We start from the raw sequence: 14760 nt of genomic DNA on the forward strand, positions 1-14760 counted from the left end.
TAGAGACGGGGTTTCACCATGTTGACCAGGATGGTCTCGATCTCTTGACCTCGTGATCCACCCGCCTCGGCCTCCCAAAGTGCTGGGATTACAGGCTTGAGCCACCGCGCCCGGCCAAGTGTCTGGATTCTTATATAATTAATGTCTTTAAGGATTTAGCAGGAACTTCTTCAAAATTCTAAAAAGAAAAGAACTGATTATGTTAGTGATGGTGTAACTTAGTAAACTTACAGATATTTGTCAAAAACCTTAGCATTTTATAACACACCAGAAATGTTATTTCTAAGTATTTATTTTATAGAAGTAATTGTGGATATATTTAAGATATAGCTATAATATTGTTTATTGCAATGCAGTTTGCAAGGGAAACAATTTCTAAGCAATCTAATTATCTAAGACTAAGAAAGTGATTGAATAAATTTTGATAGACCATAGCATATAATACTATTCAGTCATTAAACATTATGTTGTAGAATAATATTTAATGGCTTGGAAAATGATCATGAGGCAATGTTAACCTAAGAAGCAGGTTACAAAATAGTATGTAATGTTAACCTAAGAAGCAGGTTACAAAATATTGTGTCGAGATTAATGGCATTTAATTCATATGTATCATGCTTTGTGACATTTTTTTCTTTATCTGGTTTACTGATTCTAAAATTTTCCCTTCAGTGTCTACACTTTATTTCTTATGATGGGCCAGCCTGAAATGCTGTAACAGGCAGTCACCAATTCTCAATTAGTTAACACAATAAAGGTTTATTTTTCATGTATTCAAAGTGCACTGAGTTCAAGCAAATCTCAGCATTGATAATCCTCCAGAGATACAGGCTGCATTGCTTTCATGGCTCTAGAGTTCCAACACAGTTTCTCCTCTATGATCACAGTGGCCAGGGAAGAGAACTTACAACACTGCACACAGCCTTTTCACTGTCTTTTTTAATGAGGCACACATCACCTCTATGTATGGTCCACAAACTAAAATTAGTCACATGGCCCCACCAACTGCAAGGAGCTTAAGAAATACTGGGACTTGTTGACCCAGAAGGGGAGGAGCAGACGTTAGTAAACTCTAATAATTGAGAGTAAATAGTCATTGATTATCATACATACATTTTAAAAATTAGATGCTATTTATTAGGTGTCAAGAAATAGAAAAATATTATTTTAGTCAAAAAAGATGATAAGGTGATAACTCAAAAAATGTGATAAATCTGCTGTATAACAAATCTGGCCAAATCTTAAAATGTTAGCTTTTGAGAATTTACAAAACAAACAAAATTATAAATAGTAATGTTATTTAAAATTGAATATTAAAAGTAAAAAGAGTATTTCTTGTATTAATTTCTGCTCAGATCAACCTCTTTTACAGCTGTTTCTTTCTAAAAGTAGTAACACTATAGAATAACTTGTAAGGAAGATGCTAATAATCACTTCTGCTCCTCTTAGATCTTCAGTGGGTTCTTTGGATCTGGTAATGAAATTGACAAAAATCAAGTTAACATGAGGAAAGCCCAAAAAGTTTATTACTTTAACATGCACGTGGAATTCCTCACAAGGGAGTGAACAAAACTAACTCAAATAGATTTTTTTGTTAATAAATAACAAATAAAAGCTCAAATAGATTTTTTCTTAAATAACAATAATAATATTGAATGTTATTCATTATTAAATAACAATAAATTTGAGAAGAAATGAGTACACTGGGAAATCTGACTGGGGCAGTGCATTTTAGGGAAGTCACCAAGAGATACTTTGGGGAATAAAGCTAATGGAAGACAAGGGTTACATTGGAAAATTTATTATTCAGATCCATCACTGCCCCCTTTCCCAATCTCTGGTGATAAGGGTTACCTTCTATCCCTGGTACAGAGAAGGCAACCATCTCAAAAGAATTTTGATGGACTGTTACATGTAGAAATGAAAGACAGGTCAGATAGCTCTTTCTGAAACTACAATTTCTCTAATGTTTTTAGCTAGAGATAATCAATATACTAAGCTGGCGTATTTTGGATTTGTACCTCCTTAACTCCTTCAAGCTAATAAATTAATACTGACTTGCATGCATTATGTAAACTGAGTAGATGAATGAATATTTTGATAGTATTAAATATTTCCTTCTTAGCTATTGTTAAAAATTTATTTGATGTCAAGTTTTGTGGTTCACACCTGTAATTCCAGCGCTTTGGAAGACTGAAGCCAGCAGATTGCTGGAGCCCAGGAGTTTGAGATCAACCTGGATGATGTGGTGAAACCCTGTGTCTATGAAAGAAAAAGAGTGGAGATAGTGCCTCTGCACTCCAGCCGGTGCAACAGAGTGAGACTCTGTCTCAAAAAAAAAAAGAAAGAAAGAAAAGGAAAAAAAAAACTCTATTTGGGCTAGTTTTGTTCAATATATATATAATTATTGAAATGAGTTTAAATAGAAATATTAATTATATTAATGTATCTTCTGACTTTTTTGCTTCTCTCAATTCATTTTTGAAAGTTGGGCAAATACACAGAAAAAAAAAAAAAAACTTAGTCATCATGCTGGATGATGACAAAATCTTAAGACTAAAGGGCCTCTACTAAAATTTAAGAACAAAAAATAGCATGGTAGCATGTGCTTGTAGTTCTACCTACATGGGTGGTTGAGGCAGGAGGATTGCCTGATCCCAGGAGTTTAAGACCAGCCAGGGCAACATAGTGAGATGATATCTCTATAAACAAACAAACAAAAAACAAAAAAGTGTTGCTGTTTTGTTATTTAATAACAAAACCTGAAATAGATCAGTATGCATAAAAATAATTTAATTGTAAAATACTATACAAATTTACATTAATATAGCAGTTATGAGTATTAAAAATGTGTTCTCTGTGTATGTGTATGTTTGTGTGTGTGTGTGTGTGTGTTTGTGTTTGTGTGTGTGTGTGTGTGTAGATATGAATGTGTTTTCGTTAAGGAATGACAATTTATCCATATCAATGATAGCTATTGTGAAGGACGAGCCTTACTCTTAATTCTAATAATAAAAGAGAAATAATTTTAAAACATAAGCAAGATAACATAAACTCTTTGATGAAAATTCTCGCTTGGTTCCCCTTATCATGTGGAGAAAACATATGATCTTATGGCAGTAAAATTACTTCTTTGACCTCATCTATAATTAATCCCCCAACTGCTTACTCCATTCCAGCCACATTCTTTCATGAACTCACTTTAAGGTCTACAATGGTTAAGCCCTTATGTCTAGAATGTTCTTCCCTAAGACATTTACATGGCTTTCTCCCTGATTTGTTTGTATCTTTTGTATTAAAAGCACAAATAAAACACCACCATTTCAGTGTTTGTTTTGGTGACATTTCTCTGGTAATTGCCTCCCACAGTTCATATTTCAATCCAAATGCATCCTAATTATGCTTTCACTTTTCAATATTGTTTTCTCTAGATTTAAAATTATAGTTTGACTGATATTTCCTTTGCATATCTAAAGAATAGCATGCTTTAAATATGGAGAGAAAATAGCTGTAAAACTATAATTTTTTCTCACCATCATTTCTGTTGAGAAGTCTGCTGCTAATTTGATTGATTTCCTTGAAACTTGTCTCTGTCTTTTAAGATTTTCTCTCTGTTCTGGCTTTTTAGAATAATAACATGTTTTGATGAATTTGCTTTAGTTGATGTTCATAATGCTTCTTGAATTTAAAGCTTGACTTGTTTCATCAGTTGTGGGCAACACTCCAGAGAAGAGTGAGCTTGTAATCAGTTAAGAGCTGGGAGGTGGCTACAATGGCCTGATGACATGAGTTTGGATGGAGCACCAGTTGTGTTTACTCCATGCGTGCTACATTACAGTTTGAAGCAGGAGTCATAAACTGTGGTACAGCGGTCTGATCTCACTAACAGGTTTCTTTGTAAATAACATTTTATTGGGTCACAGTCACACTCATTGGTTTAGGTATTACCTAGGAACAATTTCATACTTACCTGTTTAGAAAAAATGTAAAACTATTATCTTTCCCGGATGACAAACTTGAGTAGTGCCACAAAGACCATGTAATTCACAAAGCCTAAAACATTTAATAGCTAGTCTCTTACAGAAAATATTACTAACTTTAGAAAAAGCGTATGGTTTTTAAAGTCTGACACTCTTGGTACAAAATAGCATAAAACATAACATAACATAACATAACATAACATAACATAACATAACATAACGTAACATAACGCAACGTGACATGTAACATAACAAACTTAACATAACGTAACATAACATCTTATCCTAACAAATACTAATGCTTTGCTTTACATTTTGTTTAACTTTGCTAAACCTTGCTTGGTGTTTGTATACACTAGTAATCATTTTTACGTAACAGATTGTAGTGTGAAGTAAATACATGTGAAAATATAACATCACAGTCTGGCACATAGTAGGCACACAGAAAATGTTCTTTAATCAACTTAATTTTTACTTTGTATGTGTATTCATAGCAGCCAAATAAAGGGCACAGACACCTCCAATCTGAGATACTGATAGTCTATTACTTCCATTTGCTCTTCAATCGATCCTTTATGCAACTATATTTAATAGCAGTTTGTTTTTCTTCATGTTGCAGCATAATTTGAATAGTCATTCTCTTTTGATAAAAATCTTTTTTGCTTCATTCAAAAGAATGCTTCTGCCCATATTATCAAAATAATGTTTTTGAGGACAGAATTAGGACATGGTAACAGCCAAATGTGTCATATGAAGACTGAATGCTTTGAATAATGCACGAAAAGGAAGTAAATTTGGTGGTGGTGGTGATGGTGTTATTGCTGTAATGACATAGGACATTAAAATGTCTTGATTTTAATGGATCATTAAAGTTATTTTTGGCTGACCATAAAGGACTTTTGTGAAAAATGTAAGTGACGAAAGTCATATACATTCAGGGGATAATGAACAAAGGAATGAAGTGCCCAAACACTAGGAGGTCTGAGCCTGGGATATCATCCAGTTAAGTTGGCAAGAAGAGTAAACACTGTATGAATCTTGCTGGCTCAGGGTCCACTCCAGCTGACCACCTTGTCCTCATATGCATGGAATATTAACCTTGCCTGGCTCCCAAATGTATGAGAGCTAAATGCCTATTCTTCTCAGGAGTGGGAAATTCATCCTTTCTGTCAGTGTAATCTTGTCAGCCATCTGCTTAGTGGAAGTGATGCCCATCCTGCACTATGAGTCTTCACAACGTTACCTTTAAGGTACTTCATGAAGAATCCTCTGTCAGCTCCTTCTTGCAGAGAAATTCTTAGAAATGCCTGAGTACTGGGGAGGCACTCCTTGATTAAATATCACAAAGTGCCATAAGCTAAGACATTATAGAAGGACACTACAGTTACCTTAGAAAGTGAGAGTTTGGAAGTTAGTTAATGTGAGGTTGCATGATTTTCATTAAGCTTTGTTACAATATTTTAGGGACTAATGTTTCCCAAAATATTACAGGTGAAACTCTGTCTCTACTAAAAACGCAAAAATTAGTGAGGTGTGGTGGAGGGCAACTGTAATCCCAGCTGCTTGGGAGGCTGAGACAGGAGAATGTCTTGAACCTAGAGGGCAGATATTGCAGTGCACCAAGAGTGCACCACTGCACTCCAGAATGAGAGATACAGAGAGCCTCTGTTTCAAAAAAAAAAAAAAAAAAAAAAAAAAACACCACTGCTCAAAGAAATAAGAGAGAACACAAACAGATGGAAAAAAACATTCCATGTTCATGGTTAGGAAGAATCAGCATTGTAAACCTGATCATACTGTCCAAAGTAATTGATAGATTCAATGCTATCCCCATCAAGCTACAACTGACTTCCTTCACGGAACTAGGAAAACCCACCTTAAACTTCATATGGAACCAAAAAAGAGCCTGCATAGCCAAGAAAATCCTAAGCAAAAAAGAACAAAACTAGAGACATCACGCTACCTGACTTCAAACTGTATTACAAGTCTACAGTAATAAAAACAGCATGGTACTGGTACCAAATTACAAATATAAACTAATGGAACAGAACAGAGGCCTCAGAAGTAATGCCACACATCTACAACCATCTGATCTTTGAAAATCTGACAAAAACAAGCAACGGGGAAAGGATTTCCTGTTTAATAAACAGTGGTGTTGGGAAAACTGGCTAACCATCTGCAGAAAGTTGAAACTTGACCTCTTCCTTATACCTTATACAAAAATTAACTCCCAATGGATTAAAGATTAAAACATAAGACTTAACACCATAAAAACCTTAGAAGAAAACCTAGGCAGTACCATTCAGGACAAAGACATAGGCAAAGATTTCATGAATAAAATACCAAAAGCAATGACAATAAAAGCTAAAATACTCAAATGGGATCTAACTAAACTTAAGAGCTTCTGCACAGCAAAAGGAACTATCATTAGTGTGAACCAGCAATCAAAAGAATGGGAAAACTTTTTTGCAATCTACCCTATCTGACAAAGTGCAAATATCCAAAATCTACAAAGAACTAAAACAGATTTGCAAGAAAAAGAACAAACTCATTTAAAAGTGGGTGAAGGATATGAACAGACACTTTTCAAAAGAAGATATATGTGAGGCCAAGAAACATATAAAAAATGCTCATCATCACTGGTCATTAAAGAAATGTAAATCAAAACCACATTGAGATACCATCTCACACCAATTAGAACGGCAATCATTAAAAAATCAGGAGACAACAGATGCTGGAGAGGATGTGGAGAAATAGGAATGCTTTTACACTGTTGGTCTGAGGGTAAATTAATTAAACCACTGTGAAGACAGTGTGGCGATTCCTCAAGGATATAGAAATAGAAATACTATTTGACCCAGCAATCCCATCACTGGGTATATATCCAAAGGATTATAAATCATCCTATTATAAAGACACAAGCACACATATGTTTAATGCAGCACAGTTTACAATAGCAAATACTTGGAACCAACCCAAATACTCATCAGTGATAGACTGGATAAAGAAAATATGGAACATGTACACCATGGGATACTCTGCAGCCATGAAAAGGATGAGTTCATGTCCTTTGCAGGGACATGGATGAAGCTGGAAACCATCATTCTCACCAAACTTACATAAGAATAGAAAACCAAAACCACATGTTCTCACTCATAAGTGGGTGTTGAACAATGAGAACACATGGATGCAGGGAAGGGAACATCATACACTAGGGCCTGTTGGGGGATGGGGTGGTGGGAGAGGGATAGCAGGGGGTGGGTGGATTGGGTAGAGATAACATTAGGAGAGATACCTAATATAGGTGACAGAAAGATGGATGCAACAAACCACGATGGCACTTGTATACCTATGTAACAATCCTGCACAACCTGCACATGTACTCCAGATCTTAAAGTATAATAAAAACAAACAAACAAAACAAAAAACCACAACACATATTGTCTTTTAAACAGTTTTGTTTAAAATCATTGCTTTTTGATAAATATCATATATGAAACAAGCAGTTAATTTACTCCTTCATATACTGTTTTGTAATAATAAAATCACTATAAAAATTATATATTATTTCATGGACAAATAAGGACTGTAACTTCCTTTAAAAAATCTTTTTTTTTAAAGGAAGAATGCTCATTTTACAAATTGATATTAGTGAAGCCAGTAATAGCTTCAATCTCTATTGGGTTAGATTGATTGTGTTTATTAAGAATAGTAATAATAATAATAATAAACCCTCCAAAACATTCTATTAAAGTGAAGTGTCTTCTTCACTTCTAAAATAAGGATTGAACTTCTCAAGGAGAAAACAATAGGAAGAATTAAAAATAGCAACAAACCATGAATGTCTGAAGACATGCAATCTCTCTGGACACACATTTTCCTAATGATTGGGGGGTGGCCAAGGGAGGGACAACAGTGAGTGGGGAGGTCACGGAGGGATAATATGGGGAGAAATGCCAGATGTAGGTGATGGGGGGATGGAGGCAGCAAACCACATTGCCACGTGTGTACCTATGCAACAATCCTGCATGATCTGCACATGTACACCAGAATCTAAAGTACAATAAAAAAATTCTAATGTCCAGAATTGTAATTATAAACAAACTCGACTTTATGGTTTTCATGTCATACAAATAATTATTGTTTAACCACTGCCCTCATCATAAAGCAGAAAATAAATGGCTTCAAGCAAAACTCATTACTCAATTTGTGGTTAATTGATATAATTAGAGTATATTTTGTCATTTTCTTTTTCCAAACTGATGATAATGTGAAAAAACTCTGTTGGCTACTTTGTATTATCTTCCTTGAAAAATTTGTCAGGCTAGTTTATAGAAGAGAAAACATTGCCTCTGTTTTTTGAAGTTTATTTACAAAATATTTTGTTTTAGTGTTTTTTATATGCTAGAGAAAAGTTTTATATGAATTTTGATTTTGTAATTGCAATGCTCTTCAGAGATTGATGGTAAATTTAGATCTGTAAAATATCTGTCTCAATAGTTAATGTGTTTTAGAGACCTGTACCTCATGCTTGTTTTCTGTAAATACTAACACACTGATTTCTTAATTTTATTATTCTTCTATATTCACTTTATGGTTCAATGTTTGAGGTTAATTTTTAAAATTAATTTAAAGTAGTAGTTCTAAAAAGGATTGATTTTTCCCTGAGGAAGCTTAGGAGTATCTATAGATATTTTTGGTTGTTACAACTTGGGAACAAAAGTGTGTGCTATTGGTATCTAGTAGGTAGAGTCCAAGAATGCTGTTAAACATCCTATAAAAAACAGGGCGGTCTCTCATTAATAATAGGAACACTTTTGCACTGTTGGTGGGAGTGCAAATTAGTTCGAAAATTGTGGAAGACAGTGTGGCGATTCCTCAAGGACCTAGAAATAGAAATTCCATTTGATCCAGCAATCCCATTACTTGGTATATATCCAAAGAATTATAGATCATTCTACCATAAGGACACATGCACGTGAATGTTTATTGCAACACTGTTTACAATAGCAAAGGCCTGAAATCAACCCAAATGCTCATCGATGATAGACTGGACAAGGAAAATGTGGCACATATATACCATGGAATACTATGCAGCTATAAAAAAGATGAGTCCATGTCGTTTGTAGGGACTTGGAGGAATCTGGAAATCATCATTCTCAGCAAACTGATACAAGAACAGAAAATCGAACACTGCATGTTTTCACTCATGGGGGGGTGTTGAACAATGAGAACACATGGACAGAAGAAGGGGAGCATCACACACTGGGGTGTGTTGGGGGTGACTAAGGGAGGGACAGCTGGGGGTAGGGAATTTGAGGAGGGATAACATGGGGAGAAATGCCAGATATAGGTGAATGGGGGAATGGAGGCAGCAAACCACCTTGCCATGTGTGTACCTATGCAACAATCCTGCATGTTCTGCACATGAGCCCCAGAACCTAAAGTGCAATAAAAAATATATATAAATAACTATCTCTCTCAAAATTTCAAACGTTCTGAGGTTTAGAATCCTGATTAAAAATATCTCTCTCAGTACAAACTATAACCATAACAAAATTCCAAATCATATTTGAAACTATTGTATGTGTACTGCCTTGTGTCAGCATCAATTTGAGGTAACCTGGTCAGGGATTCCTGTTTACTATGTCCTCTGATTTATTTCCTTGACAATTATAATATATGTAATACTCATGAGTCACAGCCAGGAAGAAAGTTAAGTGAAAATTAGACCTCCCTTTTTGGAAATGGGTGTTTACATTTTGTGGATAGATAATGCCTAATTGTGCTGTCTGCTACCATTAATTTTATTATTGGTTTGCTTTCATTTTCTTTGTGATTATATTGTACATAAGTAACATGTTTTAATTTCATGGAATTTTAACGTAGCTTATTAAATGACAAGAAAGGTGAAGTTGATGCTCATCTCTTTTTTTAAAATTCAATTTACAAATTAATATCTACTTACTTTGAAAAAATCAGGGTTAGTTATAATTCAGATGCAAAGCTGTGATTCATTTCCCTTCTGTACTTTGTTTAAATAAGCTGGAACAAAGGGATGAAGATGAGCAGAAAATTCAAAATAACAAATCCAAGTATGGACTTATTATGGGTAAAGTATGCCCTGTTTTCATAAAGAGAGAAAGAGAGAACAACCCATCATTTTACTATGAGATCGCTGTTGATGACAAAGGAACATTCATGCCTGAAATCAGGGCTTAGGGCTTGGCCAGAGGATTATTAAAATACATAGCAACATTGAACTAAGAAAGAAAATGAAGCCTAGTGTCACGGGGACAAAAGTGGCACCATGTGTTTATATTCTTCTGAATTACTTTACCTGTGTTCATCATTAAATTCAAATGCTTATAGCTATTATTCTTCTCCTATGAAATGAACAGAGTTTGGCTAGAAAGGAAGTGAAGATTTTGAAGGACAGAATCTTTGTAATTCATTTTTCAGTCTTTTTAGCACAAATACAAAATAATATGTTTCTGAATATTTTATGTGTATCTCACCTGCTTAAATGACATCACAAATATTCTAAGCAGGAGGTCCCAGAGGCTTTTAGACAAAGGTTAGATATTTTATATATATGTAAAATGTTTGTATATATAATATACATATATATTATATATACACATACACACACACTTTATATATGTATATCATCCCCACCATTAAAAGGAAGTGTATATGTGTATAGCTACATATATATGTAGATATTAGCACGTACACATACATACATAACTGTATTATATGTGTGTGTACATATGTATATATATATATACATATATATATATATATATATAAAATATATATACTACACACTTGCTTTTAATGATGGGGACCAATCTGCAGGTGTAGAGGAGAAGCTTAGTAAATGTGTGTGTGTGTTAATCCACATTAATAATATGATAATATAATTACAAATTATAATAGAATATATGATACTATAATAATATATATAATAAAATGCAGGCTTGGGAGGTTTTTCAAAATTAAAATGAAGGAAATTATTCTGAAAAAGAGCAAAATATGTTTTCTCTCCTGAATTTTTATTATTTTAATTATTTTAAAATTTTTATTTTAATTTTTTTAAAGTCAGAGTGAATCCCAGAATTTTGGGAGGCCAAGGCATTTGAATAACTTGAAGTCAGGAGTTATAGGCCAGCCTGGCCAACATGGTGAAACCCCATCTCTACTAAAAAAAATACAAAATGTAATAATATAATATGAGTATATCTTGGTGTAGTGGTGTGCAAACGTAATCTCAGTTACTAGGGAGGCTAAGACAAGAGAACCACTGGAACCTGGGAGGCTGAGATTGCAGTGAGTGGAGATTGTTCCACTGCAACCCAGCCTGGATGACAGAGACTCCATCTCAAATAAATTAATAGAGACAGGATGATATGGTTTTGCTGTGTCCCCATCCAAATCACATCTTGAGTTGTAGCTCCCATAATTTCCACGTGCTATGGGAGTGAGGCTGTTAGGAGATAACTGAATCATGGGAACTATTTCCCCCACCCTGTTCTTATGATAGTGTGTAAGTGTCAAAATATCTGTTAGTTTTATGAGGGCTATCCTCTTTCACTTGACTCTTACTTTCTCTTGCCTGCTCCATGTAAAATGTGCCTTTTGCCTTCTGCCATGATTGTGAGGCCTCCTCAGACACATGAACTGTGAGTCTATTAAACCTGTTTTTCTTTATAAATTATCTAGTCGTGGGTATGTCTTTAAGAGTAGTGTGAAAATGGACTAATACAGTTAATTAATACTGGCAGTGTGAGGTACTGCTATAACAATTCCTGAAAATGTGGAATCAACTTTGGAACTGGGTAACAGGCAGAGTTTGGAACAGTTTGGAAGGCTCAGAGGAAGATAGAAAAGTGTGGGAAAGTTTGAAACTTCCTAGAAAATTGGAGGGCTCAGAATAAAGGAAGTTGTGAGAAAGTCTGGGACTTCCTAAAGACTCATTAAACGGCTTTGACCAAAATGCTGATAGTGATACAGACAATAAAGTTCAGACTGACATGGTCTCAGATAAGAACTTGTTGGAAATTGGAACAAAGGTGACTTTTGCTGTGTTTTAGAAAAGACTGGGGGCATTTTGCCCCTGCCCTGGAGATCTGTGGAACTTTGTTTTTGAGGGAGATGATTTAGAGTATCTGGTGGAATAAATTTTTAAGCAGCAAAGTATTCAAGAGGTGACTTAGGTTCGGCTAATATCATTGAATTTTAAAGGAAAACATAACATAAAAGTTTGGAAAATTAGCAGCCTGATGATGTGATAGAAAAGAAAATCCATTTTCTGAGTAAAACTTCAAGCTGGCTGCAGAAATTTGCATAAGTAATGAGGATGCCAATGTTAATCACCAAGACAATTGGGAAAATGTCCCCAGAGAATGCCAGAGACCTTTTCTGCAGCCCCTCTCATGAAAGACCTAGAAGCCTGGGAGAAAAAAATGTCTTCATAGGCTGGACCCAGGGACACCCTACTGTGTGCAGCCTTAGAGACTTAGTACCCTGTGCCCTAGCCACTCTAACCATGACTAAAAGGGGTCAAGGTATAGCTGGGACCATGGCTTCAGAGGGTAAAAGCCCCCACCATCCATGTGGTCTGAGCTTGTGACTGCACAGAAGTCAAGAACTGAGATTTGGGAATGTCCACCTAGATTTCAAAGGACATATGGAAATGCCTGGGTGTCAAGGCAGAAGTTTGCCCTCATGGAGAAACTCTGCTAGGGCAGCCTCCACATGGTGTTGAGCCTGTGGATGCATGGAAATCAAGAACTGAGGTTTGGGAACCTCCACCTAAATTTCAAAGGACATATGGAAATGCCTGGATGTCCAGGCAGAAGTTTGCTGCAGGTATGGGGTCTTCATGGAGCACCTCTGCTAGGGCAGTGCAAAAGGAAAGCATGGGATTAAAGCCCTCACACAGAGTCCCCACTGCAACACTGCCCAGTGGATCTTGAGAAGAGGGTCACCACCATCCTCCAGACCCCAGAATGGTAGATTCACTGACAGATTGCACTCTGTTCCCGGAAAAGCCACAGGCAGTCAACGGTAGCCTGCAAAAGCAGCCAGTAATGGCGTTGTACCCTGCAAAGCCATAGGGATGGCTTGTGCCAAGACTACGGGAATCTACCTCTTGCATTGGCATGACCCGGATATGAGACATGGAGTCAAAGGAGATAATTTTGGAGCTATAAGATTTGACTGCCCTGATGGATTTTGGACTTGCAAAGAGTCTTTAGCCCCCATGTTTGGCCAATTTCTCCCATTTGTAATGGCTGTATTTCCCCAATGCCTGTACCTCCTCTGTATTTAAGAAGTGTATAACTTGTTTTGATTTTACAGACTCAGGTGGAAGGGACTTGCCTTGTCTCAGATGAGAGTTTGAACTGTGGAATTTTGAGTAAATGGCGAAATAAGTTAAGACTCTGGGGGACTGTTGGGAAGGGGTGATTGATTTTGAAAAGTGAGAACATGAGATTTGGGAGGGGCTGGCTGGAAGGATATGGTTTGACTGTGTCCCCACCCAAATCTCATCTTGAGTTGCAGCTCCGATAATTTCCATGTGTTGTGGGAGGGACTTGGTGTGAGATAATTGAACCACAGGGCAGTGTCCCCTATACTGTTTTGTGGTAGTGCGTAAGTTTCATGAGATCTGATGGTTTTATAAGGGGTTTCCTCTTTTGCTTGACTCTCATTCTTTCTTGCCTGCTGCCATGTAAGATATGACTTTTACCATCCACTATGATCGTGAAGCCTCTGCAGCCATGTGGATCTGTGAGTCCATTAAATCTCCTTAATTATACAGTCTCTTGGATATTTTTATCAGTAGCATGAAAATGGACTAATACTCAGGGTCACACTTTGATGCCCAGGCTGGAGTGCAGTGGCACAATCTTGGCTCACTGAAGACTCAACCTCCCTGGCTCCTGAGATCTTTCCACTTCAACCTTTCTAGTAGCTGGGACTATAGGACCAAGCCGCCACACCTTGCTAATTTTTGTAATTTTGTTGAGATGGGATTTTCCCATATTGCCCACGGTGGTCTCAAATTTGGGGCTTATGTAATGCTTTTGCCTCAGCCTCCCAATTGCTGGGATTACAGGTGTGAGCCTCAGCACCCAGCCCTGACTTTTTTTTTCCAAAAGATACTCCCAGATTGAAATGATCATTTAGTAAATAATGTTTATTATTAAAACACATGCATAATTTTAAAGTTCCTTCTGTTTCCAAAAAATACAAAATAGTGCCTCATTTGTGTTTCAGTTTTCACTTGAAACAGAAAAAGAGTTGTTTTCAAAAACGGATTCAAGTTGATGCTAATGCATACCTTTCATGTAAGTTTTAAAAATGAATAAAATTAATGCTGTGATAACCCAGTAGTTAAGAGTACAAGAAAGATTCAGAATACAAGCATACAACAAAATATTAAATAAAAGTGTACACATCCTTTCTAGGAGAGTTGTTTGTTTGGGATGGAGCTGTGAAGAAAGACAACAGCTTGATCTCCCTAAAGCCCACAGATTGTCCACTGGTCAAGAAGTCATCAAAGCAATAGAGATCAGAAAATCCACATGGGAACACTGGCTATAAGAAGTCGAAAAATCCAAGTGTGAGGAGGTGATATCCAGATATAGTATTTGGGAAAATTAACCCCCATGTTTGTTAAGGAACTTTCTTTCAGACACTGGCTTTTCTGAGGCTCACAGATAGGGGTGAGTGAGAATATCTCACTCAAATGATAGGTAGATGCTAAGAC

Source organism: Cebus imitator, unplaced genomic scaffold, assembly GCF_001604975.1.
Source record: "Cebus imitator isolate Cc_AM_T3 unplaced genomic scaffold, Cebus_imitator-1.0 Scaffold498, whole genome shotgun sequence".
In the NCBI taxonomy this organism is placed as follows: domain Eukaryota; kingdom Metazoa; phylum Chordata; class Mammalia; order Primates; family Cebidae; genus Cebus; species Cebus imitator.